At 40.3% G+C, this 17,431-nt stretch overlaps 1 long non-coding RNA gene across 2 annotated transcripts in view; it reads left to right on the forward strand.

Moving 5' to 3' along the window:
• The first annotated feature begins 7,571 nt into the window (after window positions 1-7,571).
• LOC131136259 (uncharacterized) overlaps window positions 7,572-17,431 on the forward strand; it is a 44,886-nt gene continuing 35,026 nt past the window's right edge. For both annotated transcript variants that reach the window (XR_009131716.1, XR_009131715.1), the window contains exons 1-2: window positions 7,572-7,683; window positions 13,462-13,569. This is a non-coding gene — a long non-coding RNA (uncharacterized LOC131136259). The remainder of the gene's footprint in view (window positions 7,684-13,461; window positions 13,570-17,431) is intronic.

Raw genomic sequence — 17,431 nt, forward strand, 5'->3', positions numbered from 1 at the left:
GCCCTGTGAGAGATTCCTGATGCCTTACCTCACGGCTGTCTAACCCAGAGACACCTCAGTTATCTCAGCCACTTCCTTCTCTTGACGACGCGCATATCAGCTGAGGTAAGGATGGATTGGCTTGGTCCTTGAACACCAACCCCGGGGGTGCACAGACCGGATTAGAGTTAGGTGCTGAAAGGGCTAAAGTCAAAATTCTATTTTAACAAAATGACGTGGGTTGTTTTGAAAACCTTACATCAGAAACACAGCTCAGTGACTATAAAACTAATTTTCTTCTATCAATAAGTAGATTTACCATGTCATTATTTTATTCTTCATATCTCCTTGTCATTTTCAACACTAAATTTGATTTTTTTTAAGCTTTTTCTTTAAGGATTACAATTTGAGAGTACATTGTCCGACAGAACGCATCATGGCAGGACTTCCAGGTAGCAGGAGAGGGGCTCCAAATGACGGAGCAGTTGGCGGAGAAATGCTGGACATCTAATAATAATAATAATGATAATGATAATGATAATGATAATGATAATGATAATGATAATGATAATGATAATGATAATGATAATAATAATAATAATAATAATAATAATAATACATTTTATTTGTATAGCGCTTTTCAAAATACTCAAATACACTTTACAGAAAAATTGAGTTGAATAAAAGCAAGTAAACACAGTAAAAAAATACATGAAATACAACATTCATTCGTTTATACACAGTTAAAACATGAGTAAAAGCGGGGTGTGATCAATGAAATTATTTTGGGGGGGGTTATTTGCTTCGCCTTTTAATTGTCATGCACATACATAGTTTGCCCAGCGTTGACTAGGTTTTGACTGCTGATTCACTGTGAGCCTCAAACAGACTATACTCCATCAAGTGTTCGATGAACCTTTCAATGTCTCAAGGGCAGTTTTGTGGCATTGAAGGTGACAAGGTCGGCACCAATAAGGGCCCTCATTTGGGTCAAGGACAACTCTGTGTCTTGACAGATCCTACGGCTCAGCACAGGTGTATTTTTTGCAGGGTCTACCACTTCACTTTTTTGTTTTCCGTAACGCTCAGGTGCTTTCAAAAAAAAAGTAGAATGACTGTTTTACTGCATCCAATTGCACGCTCGACGATCTGATCACGTTCAAGAAGAGAAAGCTTCTTGGCTTTAGCCATTGGGAGGGCATGACTGTGTAAATGCCTGACAGAAAATTAGAATTTTGAGCAAATTTTGGCTTTCATAGCCTTTTGATTACTTAAAAAACACATATTTCATTAAAAAAAAATTGTAACCTTAAGTTCCAAAAATGGGGCTGCAAAAAGTGCAAAAGTGGTTAGCATGCAGGCCTCACAGCTCGGAGACCTGAGTTCAATTACACCCTCTGCCATCTCTGTGTGGAGTTTGCATGTTCACCCAGTGCATGCTAGGTTAATTGGTGACTCCAAATTGTCCATAGGTATGAATGTGAGTGTGAATGGTTGTTTGTCTATATGTGCCCTGTGATTGGCTGGCGAACAGTCCAGGGTGTACAACAAGCAGTGAGAACAAGCAGTAGAAAATTAATGAATGAAAGTACTAAAAATGTTTTTTTATGGAAGGTTTTTTTTGGAAGATGGGCAAAATTCCCCCCAAAACTTTCTCAACAATGGACCTTTACCACTTCATCTAAAAGTTCCTCTCCGACTGGCGTGCAAGAGAGAGATTTCCAGGAAGTTTTGAAAACATTAACAGAGGTTCGTAATGCAGCAAACGGAGGAGGGTCATTGTAAGCCTTATGACAGCATTACCATTCCCACCACCACCACGGGTTAGCATAAGCGCCTTAATGATAATGCGCCATACAGTCTGGCCCCCATGATTGCCTCATTGACTTAGAAAGTCACCCCTCCTGGTGGATTAGCCACACAGGGGCCCTCCACCTCCTAATGACAGAAGTTACCATTCCATATGAGGGACGTGCTGCAGCATGTAGCATCCATACCTTCTTCCCCTCCTCCTCTGCCACTCAATACATTTGTGTTGAACACTAAGACTGTTTTGGGCCCTTAACCAGAGCTTTACCAGAGAGAGACTAAATAAAGGGAACTGAATGTGCAAAAGTATTTGATCCCCTACCAAACAACAAGCATTCTGACCCCTACAGGCCTGGTGTGTTTGTGAAGTACACAAATTAGTCCTGTCCCTTTTTAGGTAAGTACTCATTATGTAGGTAGATCTTTTTTTTGTTGTAATAAAGTGTGTAATGTGTGGACGGTTTCACTTTACAATACGGTACACACATTTAGAGTACAGGTAGTAACTGAGGAACTAAGGCACATACATTTAGAGTAGTTACTAAAAAAGGTAGGGTCGTTCTTCAGCGACTATACTTTTGTGTACTTTATTGTAAAGTGTTACGGTGTGGACTAGAGAGGTGTCATAGAATAATCAACTTTGATTGACTGGCGACTTTGCCGTCATTTAAAACGGTTTTTACACCAACTGTCCCGACTGTGCATTTTAATCCAATAAATTAGGCAGTTTTGGCAAGTTATGGTTTCTATTTTATGTGTTTTTGTGGCACTAAATAAATTAAGGTACTATTGTTCCACGTTTGGGCGGCATGGTGGTCTAGTGGTTAGTGCGCAGACCTCACAGCTAGGAGACACACAAGTGTCTGCCTCGTGCTTGAGAGAGTGTGGCGTAAGCCCAAAGCATCAGGACACCGCAGCCACTTGTAGTAGTCGCCATTAGTAACATGTTTACATTTTTAACTGTAAAAATAGGGGCTGCATGGCGGTCGAGACCCGAGTTCAATACCACCCTCGGGCATCTCTGTGTGGAGTTTGTGCACGTGTGGGTTTTCTCCGGGTACTCCGGTTTCCTCCCACATTCCAAAAACATGCTAGGTTAATTGGCGACTCCAAATTGTCCATAGGTATGAATGTGAGTGTGAATGGTTGTTTGTCTATATGTGCCCTGTGATTGGCTGGAGATCAGTCCAGGGTGTACCCCGCCTCTCGCCCGAAGACAGCTGGGATAGGCTCCAGCACCCCCCGCGACCATTGTGAGGAAAAAGCGGTAGAAGATGAATGAATGAATGAATGAATGTTCCACGTTTATTTGTTGTACATAAAACATTTTTTATGTACGCCTGTAATAAAGTGTGGACGGTTTCACTTTACAACACGGTACACACATTTAGAGTACAGGTAGTAACTTAGTGTAGTTACTGAAAAACTAATGAAGTTAGGTAGGTTCGTTCCTCAGCTACTTTAATTTTGTGTGCTTTATTGTAAAGTGTTACTGTGTGGACTAGAGAGGTGTCATAGAATAATCAATAATTACTAAATAAATTAAGGTTCTATTGTTCCACGTTCATTTGTTTATTTGTGTTTTTGCCTTTTTTTTGACATGGAAAAAGTCGCAATCGTCGGGATCCCTGCTGTTAAAAAGAAATCAAAACAGTCGACGATTAGCCGACTACGGACAAAATCGAGCAAATCAGATTTGACTGTGAAAAGCCCAAGTCGAAGACGGCCCAAGTGGACTGTTGGCCTCTGCTTTGGCTTGCTTTCAACTTGGCCGCATTTCTCTTGTACATGGTCTCGAGGCAAACTCAAACGCCACTCCCGTTGTCGTGACAACAACCGTGTCCTCCCTTCGACAGCGACCATAACTTGTTACGTAACATACTGCTCGCTTGACATGTAAGCGTAATGCGTGTCCTCTTGCTGCAACGGGGTATTTACACTCTGAAAAGTTCCCTTGCGCTTTGTACATCTGTGTGCTTGTGTGTGGTCATCTGGACATAAAGAGCAGCTCCATTGTCTCCATTCAAAGGTGAGGGGGACGGGGGACCTGAAAAGCACCTCTCATCCAAACCCACGGCTACACTTGACATGCAGGGGACAATTCCCTAGGCAAAGATTGAAAAGGTGCTGGCCAGCTGAGCGGGACACTCAGAAAAAGAAAAGAGAAAGAAGCAGAGAGGCCTGAGCCTGAGGGAGGAAGGGCAAATAGAGAGGGTAAAGAGTGGGGTATATAGAGAAGGTGGCGCTGGAGTGTGATTATAACTCATATGCAAATAATTGAGAGGAAATACTACCTTATTTTGCAGGGGGGAAAAGCCTTTGTCCCGAGTTGAAAAGTAAAGATACCAAGTTCAAGGGGTGTGTTAAAATGTGAGTCATGAGGAGGTAAAGTGGGGCCATCAGGAGGGCCTGGGATCGCTAAAAGTACATCTCCTAGAGCCCAGGGCATGCTATGAGAGGAATACCAAGCTTTGAGAACAATGAGGAGAGGGCCGAGTCACCCCTGCCTAACAGCCATTCACCACACTGGCCACTCAATTGGCGACTCCAACTGCTGCACCGCCTGCTAGTCAAGTCAAGATACAGACGCAGTCAGAAAAACTGCCAAGTACCAGCGCTGATGCATCATCATCATAATTGGTTCATCATTGGGATGAACCAATTATGCAGGAAACAAAAAGATATACTGTTTACTGCCAGTATACCTCATCAAAAAAAATCCTGTCGACAAAAACTATGATGAAATAAACTGAGTTTAATCAACAAATTAAAAACCAACCAAACACGTTGAACCCTTGGCGTCACTTCCTGTCCATCCTGCCACTCACTGAACACATTCATAGCAATACACACGAGTAGGAGTCATGTTCATTCATTCATTTTCTACCGCTTATCCACACAAGGGTCGCGGGGGTGCTAGAGCCTATCCCAGCTGTCTTCGGGCGAGAGGCGGGGTACACCCTGGACTGGTTGCCAGCCAATCACAGGGCACATATAGACAAACAACCATTCACACTCACATTCACACTCATTCATAGCTATGGACAATTTGAATATTTATAAAAGCCTATTTGTATATGAATAATCTGTAATAAATAATGTCCTGGGATCATTATTGTCAGCCAATATTGGCAAGAAATTACATTTTACAATTATGGTAACGTTGCTGCTAATGAGTGAGCGAGTGAATAAGACCTCAGTGTTTTTACTCACTTTTTTGTCTCTTTCGAGATTTATGCTTTTTTCTTACAGCATTTTATAACATTCATTCATTCATTTTCTACCGCTTATCTACACGAGGGTCGTGGGTGGGGGGTGCTGGAGCCTATCCCAGCTGTCTTCGGGCAAGAGGCGGGGTACACCCTGGACTGGTGGCCAGCCAATCACAGGGCACATATAGACAAACAACCATTCACACTCACATTCATACCTATGGACAATTCAGAGTCGCCAATTAACCTAGCATGTTTTTGGATGGAATGTGAGAGGAAACCGGAGTACCCGGAGAAAACCCACGCATGCACAAGGAGAATATGTCCTAGCTGTGAGGTCTGCTCGCTAACCACTTGACCACCGTGCAGCCTTATAGGAGTCATGTTTATGTCTTAAATTGCTTATTTTATTATATATACTATACTGGATAATACTAGGGGTTCTTCCATCGATCGACCACTGATTGGTATCAGCCGATACTTGCCTCATAATGCTGATCGGCTCCGCCCCACTGCAGCATCCAGAACAACAATGTCTCCCATGTGTGGGACTTCGAGGGGGCGACCACTTAGCAGGTGTAGCACTTTTAGTGCAGGAGGAACTTTTGTTGTGTGCAGGGCTGTGTCAGGGATGATGACGCATGACCTCTGCAACCATTTCTGACTTTGTGAGCACGGTCATGGTGGGTGCACGTCAGTCTCCCCGGTTCGGGGACCTGAGGTGCATCTTTAAAGACTCAAGATAGGTAATTAATATTTTACAGTATTATACAGCAACTGATTTTTTTGCCAAGTTTTAACAAAAAGAGAAAAAGAAAAGTGTACCTTTTCTGTATAAAATGAAATTTATATCAGAGGTCTGCACCAAACCGTGATTATGGTGTCCAGTTACCCCCCCCCCCCCATCAATTCCAACTTGTTTGTTTATTACCTCTTTATATCCTTTTATTCAAATGCAAAGTTCCCCAATGTGATCAGTCTCATGCTGCTTGAAACACTAAGTGACTCTGCAGGCGAGCATTCTGCACTTTTCCAGTTCAAAGAGCTGATATTTATGTGCACACAACCCTCTTTTGGGGGATTGTTTTTTGATTTGTGGTTAACTCCCCGGAGCCTCTGCCATGATCCAAGGCTTGTACAGCGTGTCATGAATGACGGTAAATTCCAACATTAAACTCTGGTGAATTATGACTACAATAACACAACGTGTGCATTATCAGTCAAGTCCTTTGATGTCAACACTTTTAGAAAACAGTCCCTGAGGATGTTGACATTGATGCCATTTGACAGGACTTTTTTTTTTTTTGTAGGCCGCAACAGGGATTTGCAGAAGATTATTCTTTTTGCGGACATGACCACATTCATCTTTTCAAGAGGTTTGAGCCGTCTTAGAGGAATTTGGGGATGTTGAGTTACCGTGTTTTCTATTTTCTATTAAAAAGAAAAAGCTTTAAAGTTGGTTTAAACCACACAAAACACAGTTTATAGTGCTATACTGTAACATGATTGTCACTTTGATTAAAAAAAAGACCCATTATAATTTTTCCACTTTTCTGACCTATAAATGTTATTACAATGTTGTATTCTCATGTTAAACAAGAAACAAAGTTTCAGATAATGAAGTTTACGCATTTGGAAGTCAGCCTTGAAAGTTTCAGTTTCAGTTTTTTTTTCTAACACCGGCTCTCTGTGACTTCCTTATATGGGCGTGCCCGGGTACAAGTAGTCTGGGACTAATCACACAGGAGTGGGCGTGCCCGCAGGCAGGCAGGCCATGGTTGGTATGAATTAAAACAGACCGTTTTGGAAATCCAAGGAAATACAACTGGTAGAGGTGCAGATTCTGGAAGAGCTAGAGAGCTTTCGGGTTATCATGTGTAGCTGCTCTATAGGAGTCCAGAACTCAACTCAAAGGGCCCAAAAAGAGCATAATAGGTTCCATTTAAAGAAGCTACAGGACATTTGGTAGATTTCATAGCTTATACTATAAGAAGTCAGACCCATTTTTGCTTAAAGTAAACTGTGTCCATCATGTATTCTAATCACAAAATATTACATGGAAACAAGACACAATGTGGCAGCCAGATCAACACAGACACCAACTTTGTCTTTTGTTATTTCTTAAAATGTCATTTACTTGGGGTTTTGTCATTCTTGTTGGTTGACATTCTGGTTAGTACTCTAATTATATTTGTTTGTCATTTAAGTTGTTGAATTGCCACTTTAATTAGTTTTTCATATAGAATAACAAGCATGGAGGTGCGCCCATGTGAGTGCAGGCCAGAGGCATATGATCACCTTGATTGGACTCTCCCAAGTGTCACCTGGAGGAGGGGGGGCATAACTGGGTAGTTTCTAGGTAAAGGTAGTTAAATGTAATATAGTGGTTAAAATGTATACAGAAATTTGAACTTAAGTGTGGTAATATTGAAAGGCTTTTGTAACCTAAAGGAAAGGTGTTGAAAGTGTAAATATGGTACCTTTTAGATAAATTGCCTCACCCTCTCATTGGGGTATTATGGTTGGCCCTTCACGGGTAAAAGGGGCTGGGTGAATTGTTGGGGAGAAGGCCTGTTGTGTGTGCTGGGGGAAATACTGCTGGACTGTCTGGTGAAATGAACTTGAAGAGCTCTCAAGCCCATGGTCTGGTGTGCGTTTCAGAAGCTATGGCTATCCCGTGCTAGTAAGAAGCTATTTTTACAACTAAAATCTTCACCTTCTGTAAATGTTATAACCCTGAAAAGGGTGAAATATGTGAATAAGGATGGCCGGACACAATGTCTCCCTGTGGCATCCTCATCCAGAATGCTTTTATTTTATTTATTTCACACACAAAAAAAACATGTATGTCAAGCACACAGTAGCCATTTTGTTTCCCACAAGTAGACCTGCACAGCAAATCAACAAGCCAACAAACAGTGTCCCTTTCTACTTTTTCAGACAATTCAAACACAAAATATTTGTATGTTATTTAAACATCCAAAGAAAGAACATATACTGTGCATGTCTACCTTAACAAATACACATATTAAACATAAACTGTGCCATTACCCTAACAGACTTTGGTTAGCTAGCTTACAGGACCATGTAGCATCAATTATAAATAGACGCAACCCTTTTTAGTGAGCACCGTGCAACACAAACAATATATCACATGAATTGTCTCCTGTTGTGGATTTGGCTCCTCTTTATGCGATGTTGACTGAGCTCCTCATCATATTCTTCATAACGTGCTGTATTGCCAGCATATTTAACACATTATTCACTTAAATTTGCACATTTCAGTGGTTGTGATTTGAATTGTCTTGTTTTTTTGGTTTGGTTGACCTCTGATCCGACGTTCTTTCGATCACCTGACTGCATATCATGTGTATACTGAAGTACGGCGTGGCAGCTCCCATGCCAACACAGATGGAAAAATGCTACCGCCTTGATTTTAAAAGGTTAAATGGTCAATTATCCACACAAGTTTTGTAGACCATAAAATACTGGAGCAAGAAAGACAGAATAAACAGTTTCATGGATGGAATTTGTTGTCTGAGTGGAAAATAACAACACATTAACTTCAATTCAAACAGCAACATAATTGTATACGAGTCCTTGCCCTAAGATCTCGGCTTCATCATGTAGACCTACTCTAATTTCCAAACCACATGTGAGAAGTTACTTCAATAAGAAGACATCAATCAAGCTTGAAGCGTTAGTGTGATGCATGTGATGATGTTTTTATGCCTTCTTCACTGGTTGTCATGCCATTAGTTCTGGGGAACATCACAGCTCAAGTGGATGGATGAGCAGTAAATCAAATGACACGGCTTCTTTCATTTTGCCTTCTCTGTGGAAAAGCAATATGACCAGACGATCACGATTTGCTGCCCGATCTTAATGGACTGTATTTTTGATGCTGGGTTGTTGATTGGTTTGGACCCCAGATGCAGAAGCAAAGACAGTGGATTAAAACATATTTTTAATTGTATGCTCATAAGAATTGTTCTACAAGGTAGTCTTCTACAAAAAACAGGAACACAAGGCCACTGAGTTGGGATGTACCAATCTGATCTTCAGGATTAGATCAGCTACTGTATTTTGAAGATCGGATAAAAAAAGATCGGATTGATTTGTAAAACGTTCGTAACTCTGGGCCACACTCCAACACTGTAGGTGCAGTAATGCGCCTCAAAGCTGATTGCTACTTGAGTCCCACCAATCGCAAAAAGAAAATAACGCAACACCACCATGCAATTATACCGTGGTAAAATTAGTTTCATGATGGACATTGGATATTCAGCTCCTTAGCTACAGTGGTAGTTTCCCCTCACTGTGCTCGGACTGTTGCGTCATAGTGCGGGGAGTACCACTACAGTTGGTACTGTTGATGAATTACTATTGCGTTGAAAAGAGTATATATATAAATATTTTGGTTACATTATTTTTAATGCATTTTCATAACCATATTCAACTCCACAAATTTGTCAAATTTTGTAACAAAAACTTATTGTTAAAAAAAAATCAGGATCAAATTGGTAAGACTATTTAAAAACAAATCATATCTGCTCAGAAGCTCAAAAATGTGGATCGGGATATCCCTATTGCCACTCCAAAGAAATCCCACTCAGCTCAGCTCAAATCAGTTCGGGACAGATTGTACAATACAATAAGGCAATGCAAGTCCATTGTTATATGCTGCACAGGAAGCAGGACAAAAGTTGTTCTCTCAGCTCCATGAACTAGAGCGAGTCGTGCAGAGGAATGCTTGAAGGAACCATCCAGCATCTTTCTCCTCGGCAATCAGCTCCAGGTGTGCCTTATTGGTCCGCCCCTCACCGGAAAACTGATCTGAAAAGGGAAACACAAAACACAGCAAATGGGAAGCAACACTAAATAGTTTGCCACTTACAAATCCACACTCATGATATTTGAGGGCCGGGTAACTTAAATTGTTGTTTTTTGTTTGTATTAGCTTTATGTTATTGATGTTATTGTATACAATTGCTACCCCCTTTATTTTCCCTTGGTTAGTCCCCTCTTAAAACAAACATAAGCAGGGAGTTGTTGTTATTGTTGTTGCTGTTTTCTGTTATTGCTTTTTGTTCTCTGCCATCTCTGTGTGTCCTGGCACAATAAAGCATTCAGATCACTCATTACCGCATGACTAAGCTGCCAAAGAGGACAGTTTAAAAAAAAAAAAAAAGGTGCCTTTGTACCCTAAAGCAAGTATTGTATTTTTACAATGCCTATGCATGAGACATAGAAAAGCAAAATGTTCATATTAGACACAGTTACTGTAATTGTAATTTTACAAATCATTTTCTCACACACTCCAACCAATCAACTTAGATCCGTCATGATACGGGTCTGCACAAAGCAACTGAGGTCAATGGAGGACTGATGTGCATGCATAATGTTGGTGTATTCAGAACCATTCAGGCCCGGAGAAAATAATAATGTGCCCCCATTTCTCCCTTCCAACATATACTTTAGACCCTTGTATGTATTGTCCACAATAGAAGGGATTATCACCCCCTTTTATCCCCTTCTTATGGGTTTTGTGTTGATTCTACGGTTCATCATGTCCAGCTGGCAATATTAACCCAGATTACTGCCTGCTAGTGTCATGACACTAGCAAAGTATATACTGAGGGAAGACAGTTTTACGCTCTGAATCTGCGTACAGTAATCCCTCGTTTATCGTGGTTAAATGGATTCAAGACCCGACCGTGATGAGTGAATTTTGGCAAATAGGAATATTTTGTTTATGACCTTCTAAATACAGTTTTGAAAACTGTTGTTTTCAAATACTTCTTAGTCCTATTTACTTATTTATTTTCCTTAACTGAAATCCATATGTGGCCTTACCTTTTATCTCTATATGAAGTACATCCTCATCCAGGAAAAGCTTTGATATTTTGTTGTAAAAGTCTTTTAAACTCCTGGTGAGCTTTAGTATATAATCCTCCATCTTGGCAGTCAAATACATTCATTTGGCAAAACATAAAAATATCTAGCATTTGACTTGTTGCCCTCTAGCTGGTTATACAGGCGTATAAGAAGTGTTTCAACAATTTATTATTGGTGACATGCTGACAAAGTGGTCATGATCCAACTGCCATCAGCCAGACGGTAGGCAGTGCCTCCTTATCGTTGGATACATTTAGACCACATTTCAATTAAGGATAACAGGACATGGTTCAAGTAGTTATCTCCTACAATAACAATGTCGCTGTAGCTTGGTTAATATGTATTGTGAACTACCTGCTTGATTTAGAACCAAGGTTCCCAAAGTGAGGTACGCCAAGTGCCATGGTGTACATGCATAACAATGAAAAACAATTAGTGCCTAACACTCACAACTAAGAGTGCACTTGAACACCTCACTGAGCAAGGATATCGGAGCAGGAGGAGACAGTGTCAAGTTGTTCATTGCTCAGTGTGCCACATATAAGCAGATAAGTAATTTGAAATTATTATTTTGCGCATTGAGAGTGTTTCATGTTGAAGATATCATTTATATTGGTGTTCCAATTATTCCATGCATGGCGCAGTGGTGAAAACCTGTCATTGTGAGTAGATATTCACTCGAAAACAAGGATTTATTGTTGTTTTGTTTTATTTTTTTTTATTGTTTTTGTATTTCCAATTAAGAAGGGGGCAGTTGTTATTTTATGAGTTGGGACACCATGGGGAGATCCCGGCCAGATTATGGACACTTCATACTCAACAAGCAGGATAAAAACTAGCAAACTGACAGTGCTGAGCTAGCTTTTTCTAAGACTGGTGCAACACTTAACTTCTCGGTCAAAAGTTACTGCTGCATTCACAGGCACTTGGAAATCACAGGAAACACATCCAAACATGCACATGCAGCCCAAATCATGTTATATTTACAAAAGCAAGCACTTAGTTCTTATTGCTCATAACAGTAAGTGAAGTGAAACTAAATTCAATTCATTCAAAGGGAACGATGCCGTCATCAGAGTGGAATAAAAGTTACTTAAAAAATTACTTTAAAAATAAAAAAATAATTTAAAAAATACTTTAAAAATGAATTGAAAAAATTAAAATTATTATTAAATGAATATTACTAATACATTTTTAAGTGTGCAGGAGTAGGGGTACATGGCTTCAGAAGGGGAACCACTGATTTAGAATATACATCAATGCACAAACATAAAACACATATGTAAACATACATACTATCTAAACAGCTGGCCTTGGTACATTATGTATATGAGATGGAGTAATGCACTGCAACTACATGGACCTTACTTGGATTAGAGCGTGAACAAGCATTTAGGGCTTTGCTTTAATTTTGGTTTTACTTTTGCACACACAGCAGCATCTGTCATCAAAGGCTTGTCTCATGTTTACACTGGCAGAAGCTTCATGTGATCTACACTGTCATTAGGTGATGCAACATGTCTGGTCTTTGGGTGCACTTCAAGTCACCACATAATAAGACACTCTTTTTACTGTATCTTTTCCACTGACATAATATGACAAAAACATCTTTATTCTGATGCAGAAATCGGTTCGTCATTTTAACAGACATCAATGGAACTAGGAAAAATTGTGGACAGTGACAAGATTTTTTTTTTTGATAAAGCATTTTTTATTCAAATGTCTTACTCTTTTGAATGCATATTGTTTTGAGAAGACAAACTCTTTACTTAAGGGGCACCAATAAGAACTATGTTCCTCATCACCAAAGTCCAACCAGAACTCAGCTCACAGGATGAAGCGGGATGTTATACAACTTCATGTAAAAAAAAAAAAAAAAAAAATCAAAAATATCCCTTTAAGCTAGTTCTTATTATTTTTCCAAATTTGTTCCTCCTTTTAGACATGCATCATTGTAAGTCTTTTTCAGTTTGTATCTGTCTTCGGCATCGTATATGCCTTGACCTTGTTGCTGTTTTTCTTGTTTGGTGTTGTCCACTTCCAATAGTTACTTCTCCTAATACTTCTAGCTTATGTCACTAATTGTATGTTTGTTATATTTATGGTCTACAATAAACACAGTTATACTACTCAGTTTTTCTGTCTCTGCTTTGGGGTCCAACATTAGTTATGACACGTTTGAAAAAAAATGTTTTAAGGACAAAAACCCATGTTTGAGCTTGGATTAAAGGCCATAAATATGCATTTTTAAAGTATCCATGCCCGTATGAGCATAACCTGAAACTGATATTTTGACCTGGAATAGCCCTTGATAATGAATTATAGACTGTTTTTCAGTTCTCCAGAGATAAATTTTATGGCATACTATTTATACTTCTTCCTCTTTTGGGGTGTTTATATTGTAAATGATAGCAAACAAATAATTCTCTGAAGCCGCACTTAAGGCCGGTTGGAAATTTTGTGCTTTTTATCCAAAACAAGAGCTGTGAATCCTGACTTTTGGTAACATCCTCAGGGTTTACATTCATTTGTTTTTAAACAGCTACCATGTCCTTTCCATCAGGGCAACAACTGATGTTTGGTTGGTTGGATTTGATCTTATCCAATGAATGGCTGAGAAGTCTGCCGCCAAGAAGAAAGGACCTTTGGTCCAATGACGACGCTTTTGAAGGTAAGTGGCAGTTCCTTCTTTAGTACCCTTCCCACTCTTCTTTGTTTGTTTTTATTGATTTTGCCGTAAGCACAAATGTGCTTTTGAAAAAACTCCACACCAACAATGATTACGTTAACAATGCAATGTAAAAATAAATTGACTCATTTTTCATCGCCACACTCCAATGTAATTGTGCACTTTTTTTGTAATAATAAGACTATAGTAATGAATTGGTCGAATTTGACAAGTTGACATAAACAGAGTCAACTTAAACAGGCTTCACTGTATCAGTGTTTGGAATCTGCCCACCCTGGTGTGCACATACCATATTTCCAAAATGAAAATAACATTGGCTGGGAAGGAAAGGCACATGGGGTAGAGGAAGCCACGCCGGCTCTCTCTGAGGCGCCCTGCCCCTATCTTGAATCCTAATCCGATGAGCTCACACACAGCATGTTCCTCTCGTGAGTTCTGCATGATTTGCGCTACCCCAAGAGATAAAGGACGGATGGGGTGCTGGTGTCCTCGCGGGGAGACGGGTGGAGTGGGTGTTACAAGGAGGAGGGAGGGAAAGGTTGAGGATTTGGGGATTTGGGGTTTGGTTCAAGGGAAAGGGGCGGAGCGGGGACAGACTTAGGCCTCGATGTGCATGTTTGGGGGATCTCATCATCCCCACCCCTCACCCCCCCGTCCCGGACACTGACCTGTTCATACAATTCATATTAAAAACTCAGATGACCCCTGAGACTAATCTTGTGACCTTAGCGCATTAGCGTGACCGTTGGTGGACACGAGAAAGGACAGCCATCACTTCGGTCTGAGTCAACAGATAGTTGATTGTGGTCCGTGTTTGTGGGGTGCGGGGTCAGTGATAGAAGTGGGGTATTGCGTGTGGAATAGTTGGTCACAGGGACCCTCATTGTTAAAGATCCATTATTACAAAATAGGCTGCAAACTCGCTGTCAGAACCAGATGTCGGAACCATTTAAATTAAAATGATCATGACAGTATAGTGCATATTTATTTAAAAAATAATGAAAAATATTTGCTTTGTGGCAATGATGTCACATCAGGCTTATATGCAGGATACACATTTATATTTACACATATTTTTCTGACCTCTAAATGTAGTTAGAATGTTGTATTCTCGCGTTATATGATACCAAAGTTTCAGATAATGAGGTTTGCGCATTTGGAAGTAAGCCCTGAAAGAATTTGGGGATGGCTCTGAAAACTCGGTTTTAGAGGGCGTTCTAACACTGTTGATTTGTGATGTCACAGATTGGCTGGCTTCCTTATATGGGCCTGCACTGTAGGCCAGATACGCTGCCCTCTCCCAAGCGCTGCTTGGGTCAGTATGCAGCAGGACAAGCCGACAAGCTAAAATGCTAACTCTATTTACCATTGAGATACATCTTGAAGTAACCTCTTTTTATGAGAAACTTCGGACCGTCCAATCTCTACTTCCGGATCGGATTCGGGATACAACACATATGGCTGTATGTTATACGCAGACATTTTAAAAAGATAAATCGCTGTTTATTATCAACTCCTATAAAGTTGGGTTTTGCAGCTATCGGCACAACCGGCCGACCTCGCACCGCCAGAACTGATTTAATTTTTTTTTAAAAACATAATGAAACAGAATGGCATTATATATATTTTCGAAAATAAAAACACTTTTTTGTTTCTTTACTTTATTTGCCTTTTATTTTAACCTACAAATGTGTCAGATCAAGTTCTGGAGCTACTTGTTGCGGTGTTGTTTTTCAAGTCCTCAATGAATGTGGACTTGTTCAGAATTTATGTCCATGGAAAACCCCTTCAGAGTGTTCAGAGGCAGATACTGTGAGGAGATTACTCACAGGCCTCCTTTCGAGGTCCTTTATGGCCTACGGAGTCTGTAACAAGCCAGCCATTTGGTCAGTAATGTTCAATTGCAGCTCAAAGCACCGACTTGTTGTCTCTGGGACCTGTGGACAACTCGTGAAGCTCTTGGAGGCTACTTTTATACGGTGATAAAAAAAAAAGGGGGCCAATAAAGCCTTCTCACCAGAGGCAGATCCTCCCGGCATAACAGTCCTTGTTAATCACAGCAAACAGTTGGAGATCCTTTCAAAGGGGATTATATCAGGGTCAGGAGCATTTGGACCTTAATTACCCTTGACATAATGTTTGACCATTCTGTTGCCACTCGGGAGGGCAACACTTATTCAGGGGACATGGGCCTGAGGGTTACCGAGGTTACCCACGTTAACACTGACACAACACCCCACCCCCAGCCAATTTCTTCAACGTTTAGTCAAACAAGTCCAAGTGCTCTAAGCCTACTTTTAACAATAGTTAGAAAATGATTTGTCTGGGATGTAAAAGATGATGGTAGTACTGCTGAGTGCTTTGTTTGTAGTGTCTCTATAGATTTTGGACCACTTACAAAATGTCATATTGGGCTCAAATATCAGGATCAAAATGGAAACACTCAACAGTTTGATATAAAGTACAGAAATATATAAAGTTTAGGAATTAAGGTTTTAACTTAATTGTGGGATTTTATCTGAAAGCTAAATGTCCCTTACTTTTTGTGAGTAGTGTATAACTGAAGGGTTGAAGGTCATTGGTTCCAACCTTCCCCCTCACAGGATCTAGTTGAGAGCACCGCATCCTTGTTCCAATGCCTGTTTACAAGACAGCAATCTGGTCAAAACAGTATGTTTGTTTCTTTCAAATAAATTCTTAGATATCACAGACAAATACTTTGGCTGGAAGTCAGATTTTTAATTAAAATACAAGACAAAAATATGTTCTAGATGTACGCTATATTGTTCTCTGGTGTTACCATATTGATATTGTGTGGAGATATGCGGAAATAACTACAAAATTGCATTTAATTCACCAGCTGTCTTATCAAAAAGGACAGTTAGGACACACGAAAACCTTTTATTAATGAAATCATAAATATATACTGATCTGGGAAACAGAAAATATGTCTGTTTCTGTGTGTGTGTTTTTTATTTTTTTATTTTTACATAAACTAGTGCTGACCTCCACTCTGAGATCTGGTTGTAAGTACGTATTAGTCTGCGCTCTTCAAAAACACTCAATGGAACTCTCAAACTAACAGTTCATTTTAAATAAACCCCCTAATTTCAGTAAGTGGGAGCACATAATTGGAGTTACTTTGACTGCAGGGCGGGATTGACAAAGGATTAGGGAAAAGTTGGATGGACTGGGAGGAGAAGGCACGGAAGAGGTAATCAGTAATTACTGTGAAATTGCATTTTTACCGGTTACCCAATGCCATTTTGATCCCTGACTCCATCAAGGACAAGCAACTGAGTGACACATACTTCATTAGAGAATGATTCCAATAACAGACACTGCAAATCATTTTACTTCTGGAGTTGCATCTACATGTAGCCTCAATGGGGTGCCTTGTTGTGCCAGTACCAAGTCTGGATAAATACAGAGGGTTGTGTCAGGAAGGGCCTCCAACGTAAAAATGTTGCCAAACCAACTATGCAAATCAACAACACGACTTCCATACCGGATCAGTCAAGGCCCGGGTTAACAACGACCGCAGTGCTGTTCACCTACAGGGTGCCGGTGGAAATTGGGTTACTGTTGGTCAAAAAAGGAGAGAAGGAGGATGTGACCGTAAGACGAGAGAGAAGAGTGCCAAGAACCTAGAACTGAGAGTAGGGACTTTGAATGTTGGAACAATGACAGGAAACGGTACAGAGTTGGTTGACCGGCCATCTCTGTGTGGAGTTTGCATGTTCTCCCGTGCACGCGTGGGTTTTCTCCAAGGACTCCGGTTTCCTCCCACATTCCAAAAACATGGTAGGTTAATTGTCCATAGGTATTAATGTGAGTGTGAATG

This window comes from Doryrhamphus excisus, chromosome 9 (genome assembly GCF_030265055.1).
Source record: "Doryrhamphus excisus isolate RoL2022-K1 chromosome 9, RoL_Dexc_1.0, whole genome shotgun sequence".
NCBI classification, from domain to species: domain Eukaryota; kingdom Metazoa; phylum Chordata; class Actinopteri; order Syngnathiformes; family Syngnathidae; genus Doryrhamphus; species Doryrhamphus excisus.